The 16,481-nt window shown below is 39.7% G+C and overlaps 2 long non-coding RNA genes across 12 annotated transcripts in view; both read right to left on the bottom strand.

Moving 5' to 3' along the window:
• The window catches only part of LOC110990709 (uncharacterized), a 57,134-nt gene extending 51,150 nt beyond the window's left edge, over window positions 1-5,984 (bottom strand). For 7 of the 9 annotated variants that reach the window (XR_015423885.1, XR_015423892.1, XR_015423886.1 and 4 more), the window contains exon 1: window positions 5,821-5,984. This is a non-coding gene — a long non-coding RNA (uncharacterized LOC110990709). Of the gene's footprint in view, window positions 1-4,200; window positions 4,361-5,820 lie in introns of all 9 variants that reach the window. The other 2 variants (XR_015423889.1, XR_015423884.1) reach the window with 2 other exon arrangements.
• An 804-nt stretch (window positions 5,985-6,788) lies between these two features.
• On the bottom strand, window positions 6,789-16,250 carry LOC147795447 (uncharacterized). 3 transcript variants are annotated; one of them, XR_015423896.1, is made up of 3 exons: window positions 16,186-16,250; window positions 11,131-11,281; window positions 6,789-9,191 (listed from the first exon to the last, which is right to left on the bottom strand). It is a non-coding gene; the product is annotated as an uncharacterized LOC147795447 (long non-coding RNA). The 3 variants fall into 3 exon arrangements; XR_015423895.1 differs by lacking the exon at window positions 16,186-16,250 and adding an exon at window positions 13,061-13,754; XR_015423897.1 differs by lacking the exon at window positions 16,186-16,250 and adding an exon at window positions 13,146-13,754.
• Window positions 16,251-16,481: the final 231 nt, after the last annotated feature.

Below are 16,481 nucleotides of genomic sequence, written 5' to 3'. Positions count from 1 at the left end.
AAATGAGGTTAATATCACACAAGCAGCTTTGTAGTACTTCCTGAGTCTCTCATCTTTATGGCTCCCCAGTTTAACCACTTTACATCTCTACCCCCGTCTCCTTTATCCTATCCTTCACTGCCTCTCCTTTTCACCTACCTACCCAAAAAGTGTAATGTTTTACAATGTACAACAACTCAAAAGTTACCTGTTGCAATGACCCTGTGACCCCCTGCCAGCCTACCCCGATACACGGTTATTTTTGTACCTTTTTAGCGCCGCTATGCACTGGACATGTACACACACAAAACAACTGCCCTAAAATTTAATGAAGAAATAAAACAATGATTTCTTCTGTAAGAATTCATCCTGAATATTGTCATATTTGATGATTTTTCAAGTTACAGTAGTTTGAATTCCATGTACTTTAAATCAACTTCCAGGTAGTCCCATACATGCCAGAAATTGAGTTAGTTTTTATATTACACAACATGTATTACCTCCTGCTTGACATGCTATGCCATAGAGAACATTTTACGGATGTTTTGGTCAATAAATAAAGAGAAAAACACTTGTGGCATTCATTTCAGACATTTTGTAATTTTTGAATAATTTTTCAAGTACCGTACATTTGAACTACTTTTACTCAACCTTCGGGTTGACCCATACACGTGCAGAAATCGAGTGAAGAGTTGGTTTATTGCTAACTCCGGCCTGGCGTATTATTCCATTTAGGATGATTTACGGTTGTCAGGGTGGGTAAATAAGGAAACAAAATAACATGCACCTGATACATACATGTAGGCATTAATTAAAGAAATTCTTTGTCATTTTCATAAGTTTTCGAGTAAAATCATGTGAATACTGTTGCAGGCGCAGTTGATTATACATGTACCTCCGTTCTGACACGCTATACAAATGAGGATATTTTATAATTACTATTGTTAATGAAGAATAAAATAACTTCTTTCTGTACATGTACATGTACGGTACCTCTGACTACCTCTGGCTACCTCCGACTTTTACCAACACCCTGTTTTTACAGTGGTGCATAACATCAGTGTAGTGCTACATGTATACATGTACATGTATATACATGTATATACCCATTTGAATGACATTTTTTGCTAAGGTAGGTCTTGTATGACGTTTTGTCTGTAAGGGCAGTATGGGTAAAAAAAGCCAGTCTAAGTAATCAGAAATAAAGGAGGGCACCCTATATATTAGACTGTTAACATTTCGAATCGTAAAAATGTAGTTAAATAGGCCTAGGCTACGGTAGCTGTTTAACCAAGACACTTGTAAGGTTACACATTGAATATAAATAAAAGTTGCCATTATTGGTTGGTTCGGTTTTTCTTCCAATTAATGCATTTTGTATGGGTAGTCTTTAGCTCAGCCTCAGGTTGGACCTTGTCTTCATTTACCATTTACACTACTTCCAGGACTGTAAGGTTTATACAAATCTTGCAGTTTTTGACAAAGGTACATTTACATGTATAACACCCACATCCAAGTTAAGACATTTCCTATTTTGCCGTCACACAAAACTGTCCTTTTTCAATTGAATATTGCTCTGTCCCAAACAAGCTATTCCACCTCTTAATCAATTTGAGGCAAAATAAATTGCAGCTTCAAATAATTTATCACCATGGGCAATTGGAGGATACATGTCACTTAGTGGGTCAGTAGTGGTTACTCACGGTTGTTTGCACGGTGATTTAATGCCTTGAACTAGTTACTGGCGTGACCATAAGATGTTAGTAGCTCTGGAGAGAACCCCTAGTCACTTTTGCTTGAGTAGCCGTAGCGTTTGGTTGGCGAAGAGAAAAATCTGTCTGTTTTTGCAAAAGAAACCCTCCTCCACCCTGTTCAGTGCCACCACCTATCAGCCGTAGCTTATTTCAATGCCTCTTTTGTTGCTTTGCAAATAATTTTGATGCACTTTCCGTCGGTAGTCCACTTTGCTGATTTAGAATAATCGACAGCGATCTACTAATTCCTGTACTCGGTTGCCAGGTTTAAGAAGCTAGAAGGGAATTTCGCCCCTTTTTTCCTCAACCCTAACGGTCCTGAATCCCCCCAATTTTAATATAACTTTGTACATACATGTACCCTAGGGAGTTACGGTTAATGGTTTTAGGGGGGTTTTTTGCCCTCCTCAGAATTGGCAAAGTCACCGACTTTGGTGGATGTTGGTGCAAATTTCATTCATGGACCTCAAAATTGACCCTCAGTTTTTAAGTCCCTGCATTATTATTAACGACACTTCGGGGAATGTGCCGAAAGGAAACGCCTGACCCCTTCCTTAATTGGGGGAAGCACTAGATTATTAAGGGCCAAATTAAGAAAAGCCATTTGGTACTCACCAATTTCTGTCGTTAGACGTAAATAGTTGTTAGTTGTTTTTGAAAATGCTTATTAGTTGACTGATATTCCAGCAAGCCAGTGCAGGCCCAAGTCAGGCCCCACTTCATGGAAATTGCTGTCCAATCACAGCGTTTGATATTGATGACTTAGGATGGTTGGCCCAAAAGATATTGTACACCGGACTGGATCCTTGTTAATTTGTTCATGATAATTGGGTAATTTTGTATTCTGTAATTTGTAATTGCTGTTTGAATTTGCATATCGAAGGCTTTGTACTGCACAGGAATACTCCAAAATGATTTACCACTCCATCTGCTTTGGGTGGGAACAAATGCTGATAATTGCTTTTTCGTACATTTTGCTGATATCTTTATACATTTTGCTGATGATTTTGCTGATTTTGCTGACGTGAGTTGCTCCACGTCACCAGTTTCGGGCGGGAACAATCTCTGTACGTTTCGCTGAATATCTATACTTTACCTGAATGCACGTAAGATATTTGCAGTTTCGCTTCACCAGCTTTGGGTGAGAACCTGAAATGTGTCAAGTTCAATAAATGGCTGCTCAGGCCAATCAACAAAGTTAGAATGCAAGCGTCCACCTGTCCCTGAGTTCAGTTCTCTGGTCTTGTTCATGAAGGGATAATTACTCTTAAATATTCATAAGTCTTTCTTTCATTAAATGTTGAGATAATTTCAAAAATGTAGCTCCCTTCTTGCAAAAGCAGACAAAATCAGACCAACCAAACCGCTGACCATCGTGCGCGCTGCCATATTCACTTAGATGGCGCTAGATGCAGCAACTGGTACAATTTTGGTTTGCCTGCCCTCGCTTAACAAACCAAGTCGAAAAATGCAGCCATCTATTGATGAGCAAGATTACATGTAAGTTGCACCACTCAGGCTTTTAAATTGTTAAAATCGGTGGCGGAACAAGGTTTCTAAGGTAATTTTTGTCCTTTGTTTTTGCAAATGTAGACCAACTTCCTCAAAAATTATATTTTCTCACAAAGAGAACTTGGAGGAATGTCTTTAAATGCTGCATTCATGAACTTTTTGTTCTTTTTTTACCAATATTTCCAGTTTGCCTTCTTCCGTAAGATCTCACACTGGGGAAAATAAAGCTTTGAAAAGAAGGCTGATGTGATGTGAATCAGGCAAAAGTCACCATTGCGCTTGCGGATGATAACAGTCTTTCAAAACTTTATTGGTTTTAACAACCTTGATTCATGTTTTTTTACATTCACTTTTATAAGTTTATAGCTACTTTCATCACATTTGTTCTTTTCCATAAGGCTTGAACTCCGTAACACTTTTAAATGTCTTTTTATTCTTTCTGAATGTGTTTCTATACAAGTTTTGTTTAGATAACTTCTACTGACATAACATTGTTCAGTTTTGTATTTTCCAGTTTGTTTTTCTTTTTGCATGAACCATTTTTACATTTATGTTTTGTACAGTATCACGCTTGCTATGGGGGTTTCTTGCTTAAAATTGCAAAAATAATGGTAAGACCCTACAAAAAGGCACTGACTTCAAAAAGATTGCTTTGTTAATTTACTTTTTTTAAGTCGTTACAATGAAGCTATACAGAGTGTACATGTATAATTCTGCACAAAACGACACCAAAATAGTGAAAACCCGGCCTTGAACAGCAAAGCTACAGACTTTGAAAGTTTCATATCAAGTGATATCAAGTCCATATCAAGTGATGTTGGAGGCATTGGTCCAGAATTGAGTTCAATGTCTCCACAAACTCGAAGTGGTTCATAACGAATTGGTATACAACTGAAGGCTGCCTTTCCCATAGATACACTCAGGAGAATTACCAGAAAGGTTGTGCAACCAGTACCTACACTAAAGGTACATGTACTCCCTGTCGCTTCACTTGAAGAATGTTGACATCGAGCTTTGGATGAATGTGCAGAGAAGAGGCCAACTCCGAGACGCCATACTTCTAAAGTCACTCCCATTTTGATGGATGGTACCCAGCCCTGGATGGCAGTCAAAGTCTGTAACAATTTGGTAAAATAATTTAATCATATTGGTAAAATAAAAAAATACAAAAATAATTAAATTGATTAAAAAATAGAACACTCCCATTTGCACAAGAAAACACAACCCCTGTCACTAAGAATTCCTTCAGCCCAAACCAAGTGTTTTTAACAATCGTTCTTTCCCACAAGAGCCAGGGATTGGAATTACAATAATTGACCAAGTATAACAAAGTTATGTCATGGAGAAATGAAAATGATAGGAAAACGTATGCCTATACCTATCAGAAAATATTTCTAGAATAAAACAATTACTTCCAAAGATTTTGGAACTAATTCAAAAACAAACAAAAATCATTTTAAAATGTTTAAAAATCAAAGCAAATAACTCCATTCAATAAGCAGGGAGTGAGCATACATAATGGAACAGCCTCAACTATGATGTTGGTGGCGTCTTACTAATGAGTGATCACCATTATGTTTAAATGAGTAACTACCACTTGCACAACATATCCATCAGGCCATGATAATCGAAAGTTGAAGCGTGAGTCCCAACATAAAAATCGATTGCGATCGTGTGCAATGTACATGTACTATACCCACGTGAGGTAAGCTGTTTCAAGTAGTTTCAATGCCGTTCTATTGATTAAAAATGCATTCATCGACATTCACACAACCCCTTCACCCTAAAACCAAGAAAAATCTATTCCTTACCTGAACATTGGTGTTTTTGGCTTAAAAATCAGCCAATTTTCATGCGGATTTCGATGTTGAACAGCTATTATCAATGTAGGACAAAAATACACCACCACGCAGCGGGGGAACATCAAGCTATCCCAGAGTGCAACAGTGGAAACACGAGACCGCGATCGCCAATATTTGTGAATGGGGAAATACACGCGCGCAGTTGTGATGCGCAGTATTACAACAGCCCCTACAACATCAAATGTCCTGTATTGTCATACATGTAGGCTAGCTATTCTTTCCAGTAGAAATAAAGTATTTTTAGTGTACAATTTGTGAACCGCATTTTAAACAATGCATGTGTACTTGGGTCTGCCTGTCACAGCAAAATGCCCAGCAGAAGGCTCTGATGACTTTGAAATTTCAAAGGGTTGTAACTTCCCATTGAAACATTGTATGACCTTACCGTTTGTACATGTATGTACATGTACCACTGAATTTCTCTGGTTTCAAACTTTATACAATTTTATACATTTTTAATTTCTGGGTATCATACATGTCATACCTACTGGAAGTACATTTCCACTGTATTGTAATTTGTAGACGACATCCACTGGGCTAGGTAACGTTAGTCCTACACTTTTACAAATGACTGACACCACACGGTGCGCAGTAAACAGTAGGCATGCACGGTGGGCCTCAGCACCGACTAGCGACTAGGCAGAGTGCACCATGCTACATTGTATGTCAAAACGTTAGCAAGTCCTGAAAACAAAAAGTGGTTTTTAACTTACCTGCATCAATTGGCCATCTTTTGAGTTGTTTATATGGAAATATGGTTCCATAGGCTGTCCAACACTTCACCAATGACGTCCTTTTTGTGGTAAAAATCATGAAGTTTTTACAAAACGCGAAAAGTAAAACTTCGAACGCCGTACAATCATGGCGGGACATAACTATGCACAGCGCCCTCAATCGGAATAGGCCAGTTGCGCCAACTAGACTACTTGAGCTTCGAGAACGTCCGGTCCAAGCATTTTCTCCTCTAGGTCTATGGTCCAAGTCACTACCCACGGCGTACATGTACACAGAGCAGTGACTTGGAGGTCAAGTAGTACAAGAGGCGCGCTCTCAAGTTCGTGCATGTGCACATGTTACAAGAGAGAGGGGGGTTCCCATCTCCTCCTGGGGAAAGAAAGAAAAAAGTGGGTGAAAATCGCAAATGGGATTTGGGACCGCTGTTTTGAAACTGTTTTGCGTTATCCCTGCTTTTGCCTCTGACCGGGGTTTCTTTGAACATTTTTCCAAATCAGAGAGCCCTCTATCTCATTTTGTTTCTATATCACAGTTTTTACATTGGGGAAACGTGAGTAAATCAAATTAAACTGCTTGAAAATACCTCAGCGTTAACACCCCTCTACCATTGATATTTTTTTAGTTTAATGCTGATGAATGCAGTGCCCTCCCCCATCCCGTTTCAGAAAATGAAATATTTCCACAATATAATTCGATGTAAATCAGAGACTTATTTCTTTATCTTATTCTTTCATTCAGGAAAAACAAATTGAGCTATACCTTCTAAAAAACTTCATATTCGTTGGGGTGTCCTCATTACATCATTTTTCCTTTAATAGCTTCTTAAATTTCTGGAGCACTTTTCAATGATGAGAGTAATTCATAAGGCATAACTTTCCAAGTAACTTAAGAGGAACAGAAAGTTGCAAAAAGAAAGCAATAAAGTGCAGTTCAAATCATGGACATATTATTAATGTCTCAGGCTACATATTTTATTTCATTCAATTAAAATCCTCCGACTATTACACTGATTGCAGAAATTACAAAAAGTACATGGAGTACTCATCTAGAATTCAAAATCATTTTGTGCACAAAAATTCCCTTGGTTTGCCTCAAGTGTATTCAGACCTTGAGTGGCATAGAACAGGTCATACAATATCAAATCTGTACTTTCTAACCCATATTTCTCCAAAATGTCTAAAAGGCAAAGGGCTTGTATTTATTTTACATACGCCTGACACATAAACAAGCCCATTTTTGATTGGTGGACCATTTTGGAATACAAGATGCATAGACTAAAGGCACTTAGAAGTTTCCTGAGGGAGACTGGACCTGTTCAGTACTAAAGCCTCAAGCTTTCTATTTTATTCTTCTATCGCAAGGTGTTGCCATCTTAAGACTCACATCTGTGGCTTTCACGACCAGGTATGGCACATCGGATAGTGAATCTTCTGTTTATGGAAAAACAATCAAACTAGTGGAAATGAAGAAACATGAATAGCAATTTTCTTCTCAAATCTTCCATCCCTTTCCTCTTGTCCACTTGCAGTTGAGTATAATTTTTGGCCAAACATTTCAGCTCTTGAAAAAGGTAAGATATGGCCACCAACACAGCCAAATACCATAGTGATTTACACCAGTCATTTGAAGAGTATTTGTCACACATTTCTTAGCACAACCTCACACTTTTCAACAATGTGGGACATGCCCATGGAGTGGTACATACTACAACAGGGACATATATGCACGGCTGCCAAGTTAAAATTCAACACACGGTGTACCTCCACAGACTCAGACTTTGTGTGTGCTTGAAAAACAAAACAAACAGAGCACTGACATGTTTAAATGTCAGTTGAGTTGATCGAGTCAAGGTATGCTTGAAGTTTGAAACCATTAGCATGTAGGCCTACCTGTGTATATAGATAGCCAGATCATGGTTACATCCAAAGTGGATTTAGGAGAAAAAAAGAACATATCTTGTTTAAATACAGACATTCAAGGAAAAGGGACCTTCAAGTTTAAGAGTTGCTGTTGAACCTCCCCCTTCCCATTTCATTTGTTTTCTCTTTGTCAAGCAGCAGACCCTATGTACATACATGTAAATATCTGTTAGTTTGTCTATCAAATTAGCAATGTAATTTATTTGTGACAAAAGTTTGTTCAAGTCCTGATCAAGATAATAAGAAAGAACAGTTGTGTGCGGAAAAAAAGATTTCTGGCATTTTCCAGAAGCACCTAATGAGTGAAGCTCCTATTACAAATACAATTTTAGGCTTGAGTTAGTTACATTTACTGACTATGAGTACAAATGACATCTTCATACCACATACTGAGATATGGAATGTGTTTCAAAACATAAAATTCACATTTGCATTACACTTTTATTTGTTGTTTACATCGTACAATTTTTGTTTTACATCTGCATTTTGTACACACTCTGAGTCAATTCATCTGCAGTCATTAAAATTGCACGATGATCTATGGATGACATCACTGTTCAAATATGAAGTAAAATAAAAGCCTTCAGAAAACTACAAATAAAGAAAAGGTCTTGACTATTCAGTGATAACTTAAAAAGTTACAGATGTTTGGAATTGAAATAAAACTGTAAGTAGAAATCACACACCAAATTTATGTTAACCTGTGTACAGACTTCTTTGAGTAAACCACAAAGGATCAGTTTGTATTATGACCACATTTAGAAATAAACTGAAGGAAACCTGGCCCTGCTACAATAAACATTACCATTTCCCCTGTGTAATTTCAACAACAATAAAATTATAAAAACTCCCCCTTTATTTATTGATGGTATCAATATAATCTCCAGCATGTTTTTCAAAGGGCTGCCAGTAACCACTTCAGAAATGTGATGATCTACAACTGCAAATTACAACTGCAAATATATGAGGATAGTGGAAGGAAAAACTCCCCATGATCATTATAGAGATGAGAAAAACCCACAAAGTTAAGTAAAGACTGAAAAATCCACATGATAACCTGGGCTGGATTCACAGAAGTGGAAGGTGACAAAAGTGTCACTATGCCAACCTGACGCCCCATTCTACCAGTCCACTTTTCATTGCTGAGCCAAAGCAACACTGACACCAAAATAACCCTTCAAGACCATAAACATTTCGTTATGTACAGCATAATTCTGATATAAGTTGGTTGAAAGAGCTACATTTTCCCAGTGGACATACTGGTCTGGGCAGTTAGTGGGGAGGCTGAGGCTGGGGCAGCAGCGCTGCTGCATTAATGGGGATGCCTCCAGCGGCAGCATCAGTACCTCCTGCTTCATCTTCTATCGCTTCTCCCGCAGCTCCTTCTGGATCTTGTAGATCTTCTCAGCCAAGATGTGATAGTACTCCTCCTGTGACAAGACCAGGCAGTAAAAAACAAATGAGTGAATTACAAATTGAGCAAGGGTGAATGGTTTGCCAGGTGATTTTCCAGCAATGGACACTGGTCTTCCTAAGGGGCCGCTCAAAATTGTCAGTGTTTTTTAAATTTTGACTTTTTTTTTAAATAGTGGGCGGATGGGTCAAGGAAATAAATTGAAAATCGAAATTTACTTTTTATATTAAAATCCAGAATATTATTTTTCTGACTTGCCTGAAATACATGTAGCATGCACGCCACGCCAGCATTCCAAAAATGCAATCTTTATTAACTTTGTTTCCATATACAGACAGATTGACCCTTCCTGTGCATTATTATGAACGTGTGAAACATCATGGAATGAGGTGGTTTTTTACTCTAAGACTTGGAAGGTGGGCGCTTGCAGCGGTGATAAAAGACAAATGTAGCAGGGTACCATGCGTATTATATAAACCTACTATATAACCAGTTACTAATAATGGTGATATGTTCATCACCTTGTATCTAAGACTAACCAGACAGCAGCAAACTGCATCCCAATCTGTTGGCTAGAGCTAGGTCTACGTCTCCATTTCAATAGAAATACATATGCATGTGCGTGGAGACGCGGTAATTGACTGTAGGCGTAGCCGTACCTTGGGAGATCCATTTTTGAGTGGATTAGACATGGCATGCTGTTGCGTGCGTGATCGACCACGATCATTTATTGCAATGCCAGCCATCATCTTGTCATACTGTGTTGCATTATAGATTTTTACATGTATATGAATTTATATCAAATGCATGTATAATGTACACATACTGGATGAAAATTCAATTTTTTAAAACAAAATTGGGGTAGGTACGTGGATCAAAAAAATATTAAAAAATCGAAATTTAAAAAACATTGAAAATTTAAGTGGCCCCTTGTCTGTACACAAACCGTCAGTGGAAGGACTCTGATGAGAGACTTGGCAAACACCTGCACTTCTCTAAGAGTAGGAAGTGTCCTTGTACATCATACAGAGTTAGTTGTTTGTGAGGCTAACTTCAATCTTCCTTAAAGTCAAATATTAGGTTCTATCCCAGTTTCCAACAAACAGCAGCAACCAACTATTTCTGTTTGTTCATCTGAGTGGTTTTTCCCTCCTGAGTTTCAGCTGAGGGATTTGTCTCCTAGTTAAACAGGTTTGGTCCTAATTGGTGATTTATTCCCTTAGTAACAGCAAGATCAGAAATCATGAGAAAAGGAACACTGCAAGTCAGAGTAATTTGGCCTTATTGCTGGACATATGCACAGCTACTTTACAGTGTACATGTATACCTGTATTAGTTTACACACAGAAACTTGCAATGAAGTCAGAACGTGTTTATGCTCCTAGCTTGAGGAACTATGAGTGATCAGAAGAGGGTTCTTTCTTCTGAGGCCACAGGCCATATATGTAAAATAGGACAAGAAACTTTGAAACTGTTTTAATTCAACCATACAACTCAGCAATTCAACAAGCAATTCAATAATTACAGTAACACTTCTTTTTTCCATTGAGTGCTTTAGAATTGTACTTCAATGTTCTGCTCATTTGAGGCTCCAGTACAAACTCTGAAGTGCTGGTGCCTGGCCAGGCATTAGTCTCTGGAATTCACATGTGCACAATGTCTTGGTGTATGATTCACGCTGATGCAAGATTCATGTACTGACCTAAACATCTGACTATATTTCAACCAATTGGGATAAAGAGCCAGCAAGAGGTGTGTTACAATGGAGATACCTGTTTAATGCAATTTTGTAACTAAATGATTTCATTACTTCCCCTTTTATTTTACGGATTTCTACCTCTGAATGCTTGATTTTGAAAACCAAATATTCAAGTATTTGATGACTGATCAAACACTTGATTATCCAGCACACTCCCGGTTGTTTGATTATCAAGAAAAAGGTATGAATTCCTTACACAACAAAAGACTGTCCATCATTTACCCTACTGCTGGCTGGCTCATACATGTCCTTTTCCATTCTTCAGGCCTGGCGTATAGGCTACCACTTTTCCCATTCGCTTGTCCTTCATGGCTTTGGGATCAGGTGATGGAAATACTGCTTGAACTCTGGAAGGGAGAGAAATCATTATTCTTGAATACCAACATCATATAATTTTCAGCAATCGTTTGCATAAAATGCTTAATTAATGTGTGTTTTGGCAATTTTTTATTACGAAAAGTTAAAGAAAACATACTGAAATCAAATCGGTGCACATTTTCGATTTCAAATGCAGTGCCAATTAAGGTGGCAGAATTGTTAATACCGTTGCTTATGCAACAGGCGCAGGCAAGGTGACAGGCACGCACACCTGGTATGCCTGCATCTATGCATTAACATTCACACTCACCTATGGTGATAGCACCTTTTGGCCAAGTTCTCCATCTTGCGCCGCTATGCGGCGCTAAAAAATCTTTGGGCATGACCATCAAAAGCATCTGGTGCACTGCTGCAAGTTGATGAGAAAACAGCTTGTCATATAATATGTGCACAAACCTTCAAAACCATCAGTGCTGGACAAAAAATGCATTTAGCACTTAATATATTAAGACATAGTTAAGGTCAAGAGAGTTTTTCTTTTTGTTGAAAGAAAAATTGACATTAGTCAGGGGCTTGAAAGTGAAGATTTTGAGGAACAGCAAATGGAAGGGCAAGCAGCATGTGTGGATCCGTTTTTCTAACTGGTGCTTTTTTTAGCAGTGTCATGTATCACACAAGGCAATTAACTCATTTAATGTAGTATTTTGTAAGATTCAACAGACTCTCTCTCTGTCTTTCATGATCACTGTTCGACTTCTACATGACTATAAATACACCAAGTCATTCCTCTATTAACCATTCCTATTGAGCTTCATTTGTAATCATTCCACTCAAATGTAAGGCGATTCAACTGAGACACATTGAAAAAGATGCCTTTGGAAGACTGCATTCCAAAAATGCATTGAAATATATACAGTTATATACATGTACTTGACATTTGTCCTTTATTGACACAATTTATAACACCATACACCAGGGCTGAGATTGGAGGAAAATAATGAACATCCAGGAAATAAATACCAAAAGATTTAAAGTCCCACCATGGCATAGGAATATGGTATCATTTTCCAGAGGATTTACAAAGGCGTGCTATAAAAATCCTGAAAACAGGATAATTATGATGAAGGAAATCGTGAAATCAGGATAATTCTGACAAAAAACCCTGAAATCAGGAGAATTTGGAATAAATCGTGAAAAACAGGATAGTTCTGATGAAAGAAAATCCTGATATCAGGATTATTCTGATGAAAAATCCTGAAATCAGGATAATTCTGATGAAAAAATCCCAAAATCATAACAAATCCCCTAGAAATCTCACCCCTGGTATGCTAAGCGTTTGCAGAGGACTTTAGTGAAAAACAGAGGACGGCTACATTGAGTTCATGGCAGTGGTCACGGTGCAGCAAACTTTCTGCTGGAACACACCCGCAATTGTATTCAGATACCCCTAGTCTAGGTCTTGGTATACCCCCTGTCATGATCTCAGTCTGGGTACCCCCTGCATGATCTTGGTGCCTCTAGTTTTGTTCTGTGTACCCCTTAGTCTTGGTCTGGGTACCCCCTGGTCTTAGTCTTGGTACCTCCTGGTCTCGGTCTTGGTACCCCTGGTACCGATCTTGTTCTGGTAGTTCCCCATGGTCTTGGTCTCAGTAGGCCCCTTGTTTGGGTCTGCCTGGTACCCCCTAGTCTCGGTCTGGGTACCCCATAGTTTTGGTCTGGGTACCCCCTATAGTCTTGGTCTGGGTATCCCCTGGTTTCAGTCTTGGTCTGGGTATCCCCTGGTCTCGGTCTAGATATGGTCTTAATACCTTGATATGATCTCAGTTCCAGTTTGGTCTTGACCATCTGGTCTAAACTACTTCAGTGCTTCATAATAACAGGTCATACACGTACTTCAGTGCTGCACATTGGTAGTTCAGTCCATCACAAGTCATTCAGTCTTCAGCCAAGTCACAAGCCACTTTATGAACTGGGATGAACAGTGTCATCACCAGGGCATGACCAGAAATGGAGCAGGTTGCCCGTGGATCACCACTGTCTCAGACATCGGTGAGATTAGGTGACTGGCGATCGGGGGGTGTCATTCTTTCATTCATTCTTTGTTTACTACATAACTGTCCATTACAATATGTCATGAATAAATAAAGAAGTGTGGATGGGGGGTCCCAAGAACTTAAACAAAGGCTTGTCGAGCAGGATCCTCCAGTTTATAAATTAACAAATAGCACATCTAATGCATAAGTCTGCGGGCAAAGTGTGGAGTCGTCTCCCGCAGGCTTCCGAGAACAGGCTACAGGAAAGGTTGTATCTGGTAGAATGCTTGTACTTAATCATTGTTTCTCAAAGAACGGCTGGTTCGAGTCTAGTCACGGGTGTAGGGGGGAATGTGCTCGACTGAACAACATGCAGTGTACAGAAACCTCGGCGGCAGAGTAGCCCGGTTACCTACGGTGTGGTCTGCATTGTGCTTGCACAACCGTATTGCGTCCACCGGAACACGCCGACTAACGTAGGGGATGGCCCGGTAACATGTACCATCTACTCATACCTGCATGACCCCAACGATAGGTGACTGAGAATGGCGGTTCGAGGCGGAGACGCTAGTTAGTCACCAACAAACACAACGGCTCTTTTCAGAGCCACTACCTCTTCCATTAAAGAGAGTTTTTTTGCTGTTTACCATAACTGCCTATTTGTCAGTTACCATGACTAGAAGAAAAATTCACCCTTTCCATAAAGAAGGAAGACACAAAACTAAAGCCAACAGATTTGCCCATAACTGCTCAAATCTCCAAAGGCCATCCCATTCGACTCAGCGGAAAAACCAAGCCAAACAAAGCGAACAATTCATTACAAACCTTTCCAGGCTCTTAAACTCCCCAACGGAGAAAATAGCATTGGGTAAAGGTTTAAACTTGGTTGCCACCCCGGCTAAACCGAACCGCCTCTCACTTCTTCATGATATCCACAAATATCAAAGACGAATGAGAATTACACTTCTTATGCATAACAAAGTTATGAAACAAAGGCCTTTCAAACTTCCGTACACCTGGTATCCCCAAACTAGAAAAAGAAACTTTCCCCGAAACTCACTCCTGGCAAGCATCGATGTTGTCTCCACGTACACCAACATCCACGGGTGCAAACCATTGAATCGGTATGCAAAGCCTACAACAGGACAAATTTCGGCTACGCCATAACCAAACCCCCATCCAACTACGTCTGCACTCTCCTAGAACTTGTTCTAGGCTGCAACTATCTTCAGTTTGGAGGTAAATTCTTCAGACAGAAAATCGGATGTGCAATGGGATCAGTCTCAAGCCCAGACATTTGCGACGTAGCTTAAATGAATTTGAGTCGGAAATCTCAGCCCCCATGGACAAAATCCTTTTCTGGGCTAGATTCAGAGACGACATCCTCATCGTCTACAATGGCCAACTCGATTCTTTCACCCAATTCGTTCACCACATGAATCAACTGCACCCCACCCTCAAATTCACTTTTGAGGCATCCGAAACTTCCATTACCTACCAAGACCTTTCAATTTTCAAAGGTCCGCGTTTCATCTCAAACGGTACCCTGGATACGAAAGTATTCACAAAACCAAGGGAAACATTCCAATACCTGAAAAAAACCTCATCCCATCCACAACACGTTATTCCACGGCTTCATCAAAGGAGAAATCCTAAGATATGCGAGAAACACTAATAGTGGGAATAAGTTTCTACAAAAAACACAAAGTTTCGCAGAAAAACATTTGAAACGAGGCTATGATCAAGCCGAGATTCAAAGATCGATGCAGTCCATTGATTTCCGGCAACGGGAATCTATGATTCACAATGAGAGAAAAGTGAAAAACAAAAAAGAACTCCCACTCGTCTTCACCACTATGCACAATCCTCATGTGAAACACAAAGACATCAAAAGAGCTCTTCTTAAACACTGGCACCTCATCTCTGGCAACCCAACATTAAAGGAAGTTTTCCCCAAACCTCCTTTAGTTGCCTACAAGGTAGCTAAAAATATCAAGAAAAACATTGTCAGAGCCAAACTCAGCCACACGGAGGACTATCGGTCCGCCACACATGAGAAATCTGATAACGCTCTAGATATTCTCATTTCACTTTTGAATGAGCAAACCCATTCAAACTAATTGTGCACAAATATCATGATCAGAGGAAATGTAATCACTTTTTCCGTCAGTGAGTGCCATTCCACTCACTAACCATACCTTTACACCCCGATTCATATTTGAATCAAGCGGCTGATGAGTCCCCAAAGGGACGAAAATGCATTCCCGCTACTTTCTCAGGTACAACCCAACCCACAGCTTGGCTAAACATGGTTTTGATCGGTCTACACAAGTTTAATTTTTATTATTTCTACCCACCGAGGCTCCATTTTAGTCTCCACGTAGAAATAAATCACACAGTGACACACCCTCAAATAAATGTGTTTTTTTTTCGAAAGCACCCAAACTTTATTCGTTTGGATTATATATCTATAAGACCGAGCGTCTCTGAGTGGGATAGGGCCATCATTTATTATCCTTGTCATGTTTGTACTCCTTGCACCTTTAGGGAGTATTGTGGGTTGATGGTGAAACAAGAATCTGCCCGAGAATACCAGCCGATTAGCGGAAGCGGTATCTTCAGGTTTGCTCTCTCCCAAATAGCATAGTCACATCCTCCAGATCGACAGTGTTGTCACTATGTATCAATTAAACCTACATTGCATCCCATTGCATGCAAGTTCAGGTTGCATCTCTCAAAGTGGAATTACCCAAGGCAAAACAGCCTAAAGTACACTCCACACAAGTGAAAGGAAAGGGATCCAATCTTTCCCGCCAAATAAATTTTCCTGGACCAAGCTCATACACCCCGACATGTCCAAGGGATACCACCCTCCCACATGTTCCTGCATCAGTGCTCACATCGGGATTCTGGCTGCAAACCCTGCCAATTCTCCCGCCAATTTTGACACTGACGCAAGGCTTCCACTGTACTGGGCTACGTACCACCGAACACAGACCAAACACTGTTTACACAATGGGACGTTTTCCTAGTGATTTCTCCAGCGTCCGCAATACACAATGACTTCTCAGGGGATAATCTCACTCCAGACCAATGGCTCCAACATTTCAAGTCAGGAGAGCTGACAATCTTCCATTCCATGTGCCCAAGTGATCCCGAAAAGTGATTACTCAGACGTATCCGAATCCCACAATGA

The sequence above is a fragment of the Acanthaster planci genome, unplaced genomic scaffold (assembly GCF_054643075.1).
Source record: "Acanthaster planci isolate LZ-2023a unplaced genomic scaffold, COTS_SCS Contig25, whole genome shotgun sequence".
In the NCBI taxonomy this organism is placed as follows: Eukaryota; Metazoa; Echinodermata; class Asteroidea; order Valvatida; family Acanthasteridae; genus Acanthaster; species Acanthaster planci.
This window is presented reverse-complemented; position numbering and strand designations above follow the sequence as displayed.